General features: G+C 33.6%; 1 long non-coding RNA gene across 1 annotated transcript in view; it reads right to left on the reverse strand.

Annotated features, from left to right (window-relative positions):
- Positions 1-1328: 1328 nt before the first annotated feature.
- LOC106726867 overlaps positions 1329-10467 on the reverse strand; it is a 15132-nt gene continuing 5993 nt past the window's right edge. Inside the window, exon 3 of the long non-coding RNA XR_001362991.1 lies at positions 1329-1339. This is a non-coding gene — a long non-coding RNA (uncharacterized LOC106726867). The remainder of the gene's footprint in view (positions 1340-10467) is intronic.

A 10467-nucleotide genomic window follows, 5' to 3' on the forward strand; every position in this document is an offset into this window, starting at 1 on the left:
TTTGTAGGAGTACTATTTTATATAGGATAATCAATGAAGGTCTCAAAAATAAGGTAATATTTGAGCAGGGATTTATAAACCAAGAATCAAATACTGTAGAATATCTGCAAAGAAATATATACTCACGGAGATATTTTTAAAAAGCTCAATGCATGGATTCAGCAGAGGATTAGACATAGCTGAAGAAAAGTTTAGGACTCAATTCAGAAAATACAGCACAACAAATATTTTGAAAAGTTTTCTAGGTGCAAAGTAGCTATATTTTGTTTAAATGCCCATAAGCATCTTTAAAATGTATGAATCTATTATTAAAAAAACTTAGATCAGTGCTGTCCAATCTAAATATAGTGTGAGAAATAAATGTTACATGGTATCACTTATATATGGAATCTTATTTTTTAAAAGGTCAAACTTAATAGAAACAGAATTAAAAAATGGTTGCCAAGGGCTGGGGGAAAAAGAGAGTTTGGTAAAAGGGTATAGACTTTCAGCTCTAAGATGAATGAGGTCTGAGTATCTAATGTAAAACATGGTGACTATAGTTTATAACAAGGTATTTTAAAAGTAAAAAAATATATAATATGAGGCACATGTATAATTTTATTCTTCCTAGTAGCAACATTAGAAAGTAAAAATATGTGAAATTATTTAATAATATTCTTTATTAGTAATTAAATATTATTTTCAACCCAATATATCCAAAATGTTATTTCAATACATTGCACTGGCCACATTTCACATGCTTAGTAGGCACAACTTATAGCTACCATATTAGATAGCACAGCCCTGGATGATACTTATATTACTACCAACAGCCTTTTGCATGCTTAGCTAAACTCTAGGTTGATTAAATTAAGAAATAAAACAAACAAAAAAAAACTGATGCTGTGGAAAGCCTAGGAAATTTTGCATTTCTCAGAAACTTCTTTTCCTTGTGGTTTTGTGGCAATGCAGGGGTTGGGTGATATGACCTTGAGATAACTGAGAAATGAAAGAATTATCATTTCTATCCTGAAGAGAGACATCCAGAAAGAGAGATACAGTGAAATACTAAGAGCAAGAGAGACAAAAAGAGTGAATGTGTGTGTATGGGCACACATGTAAGGAATGATGAGAGTTGGAAGACAGAGAGAAAAGGCTCTTCTTTCAACTCCAGATTAGAAACTGAACAGGGAGCCTCTTGAAGCAGAAGGGTTCTCCATTTCAAGTTGTACCTCCATGAGCACTACTCCATGGTAGAAGACACCACTGACTGCAGTAACTGGGGCCTAAAACCCATGAACCTGAACTCATTCCTTTCAACCTCCAGTTGAGGCTCTGTTTCTCCAGGGAGAGCAGGCTTGAAATCAATGACTCCAAAGAGTAAAGGAGCTAAACTCAGTAGAGGCATGGAGGTGGTAGCAAAGGTATTCCCTACCAGGCTTTAGAAATGTAGAGTGTGATTAACCATTTCAGCCTGAGAACTCAATAAAAATAAAAGACTTTATTTATATCCTGGGTTTCTCAGCTAGGAAATGCATACTAATAGTAAACTAAATCAATGCACTTGAGCATTGTGTAAGCCTGTTTTTAAAGTCAGTTACACTGTGACAACTATTGATTGAATCATCAAATATATACTGCTTTGATATTATTCAAAAGTAAGGTTTCTGTTTGGTAATCCTAAAATGCTGAGACTCTTAGCAAGGACCCTGTGGGCTATGAATCTGAAGTCTGTTTCCTGGGACTAGTTCTATTGTTAAATACCGACATGACCCTATCAACCAGTTACCCTAACGCTAAATCTTCCTTGGGTTCTTTACATTGAAAATTATTGCATTGGGTGGTAGATTCACTCTTATTCCACAACCTATGGTTTCACTCTTATAGAGAAAAAAGGTGAAACAAAAATTTTCATGTTATTTTATATAGAATGAAGTTGAATGAGAAGGGCATGATTCATAAGGACTTTCTAGATCTTTCCAAATCTGTCCACTGCCAGGCTACAAGATAATTTCACAAGAACTGAATTCTCAAGAAATTAAATGAACTCCAATTCTTCCATTTCAATCTATCAATATCCTTAATAGTTTAATAGTTTATATGAATCTGCGTATGTTGGAATTTAAATGAATCATAGTTATTAAACAATGTATAAATACAAACTTGACAATTAATGAATCTAGAGAAAATTAAAATATCTATATGTACAGAATTATGTTTCCCTTTCAGTTTCCCAACACCTTTCATAGTGGACATGTACCTTCCTTTCAAGTGTCATCTTTTCTGAGACCACATGCCACCAACTCAGGCCAAGAAGGTAAGTTATTCTCAGTTTCTTCCTTACATCTGACAAATTTTATACCTAAAATGTCACTAACATATATTGATAGATACTTAATCATGGTGTGGCTTTGTCAGCTACCTTCCTAGGAGACAAAAACTGGGACACACATTTCATTTATATTATTTTGTTCTTGCAGCTGCTCAATACCAAACACAATAATATATACAATTTGGTGGTTTGTTTTAATTTGCAGACTTTAGAGAAGCTTCTGCCCAGAACCAGTAATCAGCAGGACCAGCAAAACACTGCCAGAGATTCTACAAAGGCAATTCAAACAACCCTATAATTTAACTTTTAGTTGTATGTAATAATGTTTGTGTGCTATTTCAAGTTGGAATGTAATTAGTTTACAGACTTATGACACAGTTTTTGGGGCAAGCATCACTGATTTTACAAGGACAGGCAAAGGTCACCTAATATTGTCTACTACAATTAGTTTTATGATTGACAGTTAAATCCTCCCATTTACTCAGGTTTATGACACTTCCACATGTCAAGATGAAATACTATTATTCTCTGAACCGTGAAATGTGAAAGGGACTGTGTTACTCTACAATCAAATGACCATATTAGGAAAGAACAGTTGAAGGCTACCTACTTCATTTTCAGCACTCACAAACTCTTAATATTGGTTCAAATAAAATTCCTGATAATGGGTAATAATATTTTAAATATCATATTACTGTACACTCTTGTAAAGCAGTGTGATATCTATGGGTTTTAGAGTTAAGCAGGGAATTTGAATCTTAGCTCCAATCCTATTCTGCATGATGCCTCATATAGAGTAGATGGGCAATAAATATGAATGAGAATGAGTTTGGACTTCATTTCATAAACAATGAGAAGCTACTAAAAGTACTATTTTAAATTGATAAAAATAATATGATATTTTTGGTAATTGACAAAGAAAGTATAGAGACAAAGAGACTGGATAGGAGGGTTTATCAATAGGCTAGATAGATACATCTTAATTGATTGATCTATTGGTAGTATCTGAACTACGATGGGGGCAGGAAAAAGTATTGGAAATTATCTACCTACCTATTCACGGATCTATAATTATTTGTTAGTTCAAAAATAATATTCACATCACTAGCAAGAAGCCCATGAAATAAGAGGCTATTATTTAATTTTCACAGATGAGAAAACTGATACTCAAAGACATCATGTATTTTTCTCAAGGACACTATAATTATGTAACTAATAAATGTTAGACCCAGAGCTTAAAGACAAATGAATTACCTGTGATCATTCCTATAATACACTCCATCCCAAGAAAACATCAGAGTATGAGGTTGCTTATTGGGTATGGATTAGGGGCCAAGGGAGGAATTAAATAATATAGACAGTTTAATAGTGATAATATCAAGAGAAAGAGTAAAGTCAGAAAAGGTATTGATATAGTATGGGTATGCAACAAGGACATTGGTGAAATATTTAGCTTGAGATACCATTATACTGGTTTTATAGAGTGGTATTGGATGTCCAAATGAAGTTTCCAATAGATATTTGGAAGTGTGGGCTTGCTGGAATATCTGGCTTGGCTCTGTAGAGGTGCAGAATGAGACAAGAAACTGTAATAATAGAAGACCACTAACAGTAACACAGAACATTCATATTTAGGTTAAGAGAAAAGGTAAATTAATCAACCATAAGGATAATTATGAAGCAAACAGAAGTATAAAAAACATATGCATCTCAGAAACCAAGAGAATGAAAGGATTGTCATTTTTTTTAGAATTTACCAAGTTCCAAACACTTTATATATGTGTTAGCACTCAATTGGAATAAAACATAATAGATTCGTGAGGTGTGTTATTTCTATTGTTTCAGATGGCGAAACAAAGGTCAAAGAAGAAATGTAAGTTGCTCAAGAACACACAAAAAAGGAAATGACACCATGACATAGACAATAGTGACCATAGTGCAGTGAAGGCCTGGGGTGGGGCAAGAGCCCAGTTGAGAGGCCAAAAGGGGGCAAATGGGGGACATCTGTAATATTTTCAACAATAAAAATTTCAAAACAGGAAATGACAATTAGAATTCATATTATCAAGAAGCAATGCCACAGGATTGGGCAATTAGAAAGTTTTGAGAGGACATTTGGGGTACAGCTAACATTTCAAGTAGATGGAATTGAATAGGAGATGAGAAAGTGGAAAATGTGCTGGAGACCACTTTCCGGAGTGAGGCACTGGTGGCAAAGGGAAAGAAGAGATGAAAAATGCAGGAAAAATCTGATCTGAAGATTCCACCTCTCACTTTTCTTTCTACAGCAGGTATTCCAGTACTTGTGCAACTTTAGGACTTAGTAAAAGTATTAAAGTTGGAAGGTCCTTGCCAATCATATGATCCCCTTGGGTCACACATAAGAAAATAGTTTTAGAGAACATAAATAAGGGTCCTTGTGTGCCCTGCAGAGCTGAGTCAACAAAACCAAGTCTCTTGACTGCTGGTTTAATGCTCTTTTGGAAGGTACCGACTTGAACAGGATACATTAGCCATTCTGCTTCTTGAAGAATTTAGCTCACACTTGGTTAAGATGTACTTCTTCTGAAAGTCCTCTTACCTATCTATCCATCCATCTGTAGTTCAGATAGAAACTGAAAGATTTCCTACAAGGAGACATAGCAGGGAAAATTATTAAAAGTATGGACCACAGTATGGTGATTACCAAGGGTAAGAGGCGGTGGATGGAGATGGAGAGGGCATAGAGGGGACAAATGGTGATGGGGAAAATAAATAAAATGAAATAAAAAAGAAAATTTAAATTAATTAATTAAAATAAAAATAAATTTAAATAAATAAAAGTATATACCTATGAGACTGCATAGTACTTACTTTAGTTAACTTTAAGATTTACACAATTCCCTTTTCTGAACTTCAATATTAATAGTATACACACTACTATGTTATTTAGCACAGAATTACCATAATTATTGTATTATGTGCCAATGGTTTTATTTGACATCTTTTTCTTCTCCTTTAGAACTTGAACTTTCTTGAACCTAGAGACCATTTTATGTGCTTCTATTTTTTTACAAGAAATAGCATAATGTTGAATATATGTTAGACAATATATACTAGTACATAGTTGTTGAAATACTAGTCTGTACTAATACACAGATTTAAAGTGTCTTTGGAACAAATTTTCCAAAGGCATGTTTTTAAGCACTCCTGGATCAATTGCCCCATGGAAAATGTTGTGTGAAATTCAATTACTTTCACATTTGAGCACCTGCTTCTCATTTGATGACTCAAATGGCCAATTCTCAATGCACTGAGACAGGGTTAAAGAGGAATTCAGGTAAAATTCTTACTTATCCACTCCTTTAGTTTACCATCTTCTACTAATAAAAATAAAACATTTTAATTGTAAGTAATGTGCGCGATGCAAGACTACAACAAACAAGAAAATAAAAATCACTAATAAACCCATAGTCCATGGATAAACTGTAGCTGGTATTTTATTTCCTTTAATTCTTCTTCATACCCATAAACCAACATCTATTATTACATAAGAGGGGTGAAAACCCATGTGAATTTTGCATATACCTTAAATTTAATATTGCATAGTGTTTTTCTATGTCACTAAATATCCTTCAACATCATTTTTAAATACAGGGTGGGGCAAAAGTAGGTCTTCAGTTGTATTACAGAGTTTATTCTTGTTTTATTATTTATTAATTACTGTATTATTTTCCATACAGACAACTGTAAATCTTCTTTTGCCCCACCCTGTATAAATAGTATCTTATAGTATGAATGACATCATTTAAGCTATTTTGCTACAGCTGGTTATTTAGATTGCTACCATGTTTTCATTGTTCCAAATACTTTTGTGAATAAAATATTTGTGCGTAAGTCTCTTGCTAAAATTATGACAATTTTCTTAGACCAGATTCTGAGAAGTTGAATTACTAGCGCATTGAAACTTAATTCTATTTGTTGGCTGTGGAACTATAGAAAAATATGGATTTTCCTCTCCAAACACTTCATACAAACATAAGGAGTCAAACAAAATTACATGAATGGTTTTTCTCCAATCGACGTGGCAAACTTGATCATTCATTTGGCACCTACAATGTAAGACAGTATCTTTAAATTTTCTTTTTAATTATCATGCAAGTATGATAATAAATGACTGATCCATTCTTTTCTGAGTTATTTTTCTGTTAGTAATGAGAAGAGTGTGTGTATTGTGATGGGTTTAGATTGACTCACTTTTCTCATATGTATATTATAGGACTGTGATGTTAGAGCGGTGGGCTGTGGCTATGAAATTTCCATATGATTAGTGCCAGATTCCAGAAACCTCACCACTCTAGCCTTCTCCAGAGTCATTCTTAATAATTCATCACTGTCTACAGTGTTTGCAGTTCTGAGCAGATGATGTTACCATAAGAAATAGCATACGCTGCATACAAACAGGTCAATAACCAGCTCATTTTTATATATGTCAGAAGCCTATTTTATCTAGAGACACAGTTTATCTGCCTTCAAAAATCCATTTCAGGGGAATCCTACAGGCCAAATCACAACATCATTCCAGTTAGACAGAGAAAATAACTTTAGCTACAATCTGCCTTATTGCATTCAAAGCACATATATGTTTGCAATCAAGTTCTCCCAGAGATTATACATATTTCTGCTCTGTCTGAGAAAAAGAAATGTGGGATGCTCTAGTGTGTAATTGCTAGATTTCAAATCTAGCTTGCAATAATATACATAAAGAACCAACAGAATTCCAGGTTTGAAAATATCAATATTTTAAAAGGTTAATTTTGCTTTAAAATTACACTTAATGATTTTTCTGGTTATAAAAATAATGTTTATTGCAGAAACTTTAGAAAAATATCACTAAGGGAGTTAAATTTCCTCAAATCCTATAACCAAGTAATAACTACTGTTAATTATTTTGTGTAATATTTCAGCCATTTTTCCTTGCCTATGCATGTATGTGTATGCATGTGCGTGTAATGGGGATTATACTGTATATAATCTTTTACAACCTGTTTTATGCTTAATAACACATCACGAACATTTACACACATGATATATATTAATGTATACTTAATTATTCATAAGAATGTTTCCTATTGATGGCATAATATTATATAATGAGATTATATGAATTTATTTAACCAATATTCTATTTTTGAAATTAGGTTGTTCTTTATTTACTACAATTATAAATAATATTGCATTTAGCATTTTGCCTACCTCAGTATCCTTAAAATAATTTTCCAGAAATAAAATTGCAATGTTAAAAGGTTATAACCTGTTTAAAGGATTCTGATACATATTCCTATATTGCCAGTTAAATATATATTTAGGTTGGCACTCAAACGATGTGTAGTAGTCAGCTGTAGCAGATGGTGTTGGTATACTACTTATAACCTCTGGCCTATACCAGATACAGTTTTTATGTCCAGGTTCTTGTATTTGTATCTTCTACCCAAGGCTTTCTCCTGTCTCAGAATCCTGCTCAGTCCACTGGCTGGGCAGGAAGAATGTCTGTCGAGGGTACCATCCCAAGAATTACTCTCAACCATTAAGTGACATGAGTTTGTACATAAGACCCTAGATTTCTTACCTATCTGTGGAACTCTCTAAGCTGTGTTCCATATAGTCTCTTGAAGGCCCCTATCAGGATTGAGCCCAGTTGCCCACAGAAAACTACTACATAATTGGGTTTCCCTATATTAGCTTTACAGTATTCCCTTCCCTGTCTCACTTTCTCATTCCCTCATTGTCCTTCCTGGAATCACCTCCCAAATAAACTGTTTGTATCGAACACTGGAAAGAAATAAAATAGTGTCTTTTGTAAGTCCTAGTCTCCAAAGGGCTACTTCAAATATTTACATTGCTTGAGGACAGGGAAAGGAGCTAAAATGGGAATTCAATCAAAGAAAGACAATAATATCAAGTATTTACATGGTGCTAATTATTTATCAGACACTCTTCTAAGCATTTGGTGTATTTTAACTAGTTTAAAATTCATCACAATATCATCACAAAATAAAATACTTAGAAATAAAATTTTAAAGGGTGTGAAAGGTCTTTACATTGATAATTACAAGAAATCAAACAGGATGCCAATAAATGGAAAAAAATCCTGTGATCTCAATATCATCAAAAGTAACATACCTGGGAATAAATTTTTAAAGGATGTAAAAGATCTTTACAGTGAAAATGGCAAGAAATCAAATAAAACACAAATCAATAGAAAGATATCATGCAATCAGAAATTGGTATTTTTAAAATGTCCATACTACCCAAAACCATTTAATAGCTTAAATGCAACCTCTATCAAAATTCCAATGACATTTTATGCAGAAATAGAAAAGAGAACCCTAAAATTTGTACAGAAGTAGAAAGGGCCCACAAATAACCAAAGGAATTATCAGAAAGAAGAACAAAGTTGGAGGCATCACAATTCCTGTTTTCAAACTTTACTGCAAAGCTATCATAACCAAAACAGTATGGTACCGGCATAAAAATATACACACAAACCAATGGAACAGAAATGAGAGCACAGAAATAAACACACACATATATGGTCAACGAATATTTGAAAAAAAAGGCCCAAGAACACTCAATGGGGGGAAAAAGATGGTCTCTTCAATAAGTGCTGCTGGCAAAACATGATAACCACAAGCCAAACAATGAAATGGGACACCTATGTTACACAACTCACAATAATTAACTTGAAATAAATGAAAGATTTAAATGTGAGATTCAAAAGTGTAAGAAACCACAAGGGGCAAAGCTCCTGGATATTGGCATTGGCAATGGTTTTTGGATATAACACCAAAAGTGCAAGCAACAAAAGCAAAAATAAACAAGTAGGACTATATCAAACTAAAAACGCTTCTGCACAGCAAACAAAAGAATTAGCAAAATAAAAAGGCAATGTATGAAATGAAATGAAAGATAATATTTGAAAACTATCTATCTGAAAAAGGATAAGTATAATATATAAGGAACTCATACAATTTATAGCAAAAAAATCACATCCAATTTAAAAATGGGCAAAGGACTTGAATAGAGATATTTTTTTTTTCCAAAGAAGACATGCAAATGGCCAACAGGTCCATGAAAAGCACTTCCACATCACTAATCATCAGAGAAATGCAAATCAAAACAACAGTAAGATATTACCTCACACCTGTTAGAATGGCTATTATAAAAACAACAACAAAGGATCACAAGGCTGTATAGTAAAAGGAATTCTGGTGCCTGGTTGGTGGAAATGTAAATTGGTACAGTCACTATGCAAAACGGTGGTTTTATTAAAAAAAAATAAAATAAAGGTACTATATGATCCAGCAGCACTTCCACTTCTGAGTATATATCCAAAGAAAATCAAAACAAGAACTTAAAGATATAGCTGCACTCCCAAGTTCATTGCAGCATTATCCCTAATAGCCAAGACATAGAAACAGCCTAAGAATCCATCAATGAATAAACAGATAAGGAAAATGTGATACACAACACACACATACACACTCATACACAGTGGAATATTATTCAGCCATAAAAAGAGGAAACCCTGCCTTTTGCAACATCATGGATAGACTTGAGTACCTTAAGCTAAGTGAGATAAGTCAGACAGAGAAAGACAAATGGTGTATAATCACTTACATGCAGAATCTAAAAAAGCGGCACTCAAAAATAGAAAGTAGAATGGTGTTTGCCAGGGTCTGGGTGTTGGATGAAATGAGGTGTTGGTCAAAGGCTGCAAACTCCCACCTATAAGATAAATAAATTCTGGGATCTAATGTACAGCACAGTGACTATAATTAATGATACTGTATTATACTTGAAAGTTGTCAAGAGAATAGAACTCAAATGTTATCACCACACCAATAAAATGTTAATAATGTGAGGGAATAAAAGTGTTAACAAAACTTTGTGGTAATGATTTTGTAATATATATCAAATCATCACATTGTACACCTTACATTTGTATGTTATATGTCAAAACTCAAACAATAAAGCTGGAAAATTTTATTACAACCTTATGAATTATATACTACTAGGGGCCGGGTGCACAACATTCGTGCACTGGGGCAGGGGGATGGGTCCCTCAGCCCGACCTGCACCCTCTCCAATCTGGGAGCCCTCAGGGCAGCCCT

This window comes from Myotis brandtii, unplaced genomic scaffold (genome assembly GCF_000412655.1).
Source record: "Myotis brandtii unplaced genomic scaffold, ASM41265v1 scaffold326, whole genome shotgun sequence".
NCBI classification, from domain to species: domain Eukaryota; kingdom Metazoa; phylum Chordata; class Mammalia; order Chiroptera; family Vespertilionidae; genus Myotis; species Myotis brandtii.